General features: G+C 41.4%; 1 pseudogene; it reads right to left on the bottom strand.

The window, feature by feature from the left end:
* Positions 1-203: 203 nt before the first annotated feature.
* On the bottom strand, positions 204-1084 carry LOC124992314 (mitochondrial fission regulator 1-like; annotated as a pseudogene).
* Between the last annotated feature and the right edge of the window lie 406 nt (positions 1085-1490).

Genomic DNA, 1490 nt, shown 5'->3' with positions numbered 1-1490 from the left:
ATGTTATGGGAAGCTCCAGAACGACCATCTCATAAAGCAAAACAAAGTTATGGTGCTTCCATTATTGCTTAATCCTCTAGGTTATAAAGGAAACCACTTAAATACTAAAGTCAGGTATTTACTAAATAGTGTGAAGTTCTACTAGGCAAATTCAGCCGTCACAAACCAGCTGAACCAGGGAATTTTTCTCAGCTCATTGTCCATTAGGAGTTTGAAACATTTTCAATTAAAGCCTTCATTTTTCCTGTAGATTTCAACATAATGTGGCAAAAACAATGCTGTCTCTGAGGTGGTCTCTGATTTAGACTTTGGAGCTCCTTTTTCAACTTCACCTTGGCTATTGCTTCGATGCCAATAAGCACATTTCTTTTTCAGAGTTTCTGCTATGAGGGCAGCAGGATCAGTAGCATCTATTGGCTTGGGCTTTACATCTTACTCTGACCTCTTAACTGACTGACGTTTTACACTATTCTTATCTTTAAGGATTTCTAGCATATTTGGCATGTCAGATTTCTTTGGATTGTTCTTAGCCAAAGTCCGGCATTGGCTTTTTGCTCTCTTCCCTCTTTAATCAGATCAATAGGAGATTTACTTTTGTGGAGCCCTGGTGGAGCGGGTAGTGGTGGTGGTGGTGGCGGGGGAGGAGGTGGGGCCATGGTAACAGATGTAGCAGAAACCAAGTGACCTACTGCAGTGAGATTCTGTTGCTCTTGCAGGGTTACGATGCTGGCAATCTGAGCTCTGAGAGTAGCAAGTTCATTTTCAAGTGCAAAGATCTTTTGCAGGGCTTCCTCGGTGACCAGTGTTGCAGTCTTTGGTGGAGGCTCTTCTTGAGACAGGTTTGGTAAGGAAATATGCCTACTTGGGGGCTTCTCAAAGAAAGGAAGTTCTTCGTGCAGGGGTGGCTTTGACCTGACTTCTGTCCTGAAACTGAACTCTTGGGCACTGAATCAGAGATAAGTTAGTACCAATTTTCCTTATGATACTTTGAGATGAACCATATGGTTTTCCAAAGTACCGATTGCATGCTTACTCCAACTTGTTGAAAAAACATCCTCATCAGGTGCTTAATCCAGGCAAGCATTTAGATGGTAAAGTTGTCCCAAATTTGCATTTCAAGTACTTCAGGCATATACAGTAGTACATTGTCCATTAAAGCACACTCCGCCATGCGACAGCCACTACGATACTTCTTTTTAAGAATATACTTGATTTTATATGTGTGTGTGTTTATGTGATTTAAACTATTTGATAATAGGTTGCTTACATCATACTCCTTTGCTATCTTAATATTTCAGTACATATTTATTGTTATGGTTTGGATGTGAGGTGTCCCCCAAAACTCACGTGTGAGACAATGCAAGAAGGTTCAGGGGAGAAATGATTGGGTTTTGAGAGTCTTAACTAATCAATGAATTAATCCCTGATGGGATTAGCTGCAGTAACTGGAGGCAGTTGGGGTGTGGCTAGAGGGAGTGGTTCATTGCGGG

This window comes from Sciurus carolinensis, chromosome 9 (genome assembly GCF_902686445.1).
Source record: "Sciurus carolinensis chromosome 9, mSciCar1.2, whole genome shotgun sequence".
Classification (NCBI taxonomy): domain Eukaryota; kingdom Metazoa; phylum Chordata; class Mammalia; order Rodentia; family Sciuridae; genus Sciurus; species Sciurus carolinensis.
The sequence above is the reverse complement of the archived record's forward strand: the minus strand, read 5'-3'. Positions and strand labels throughout refer to the sequence as shown.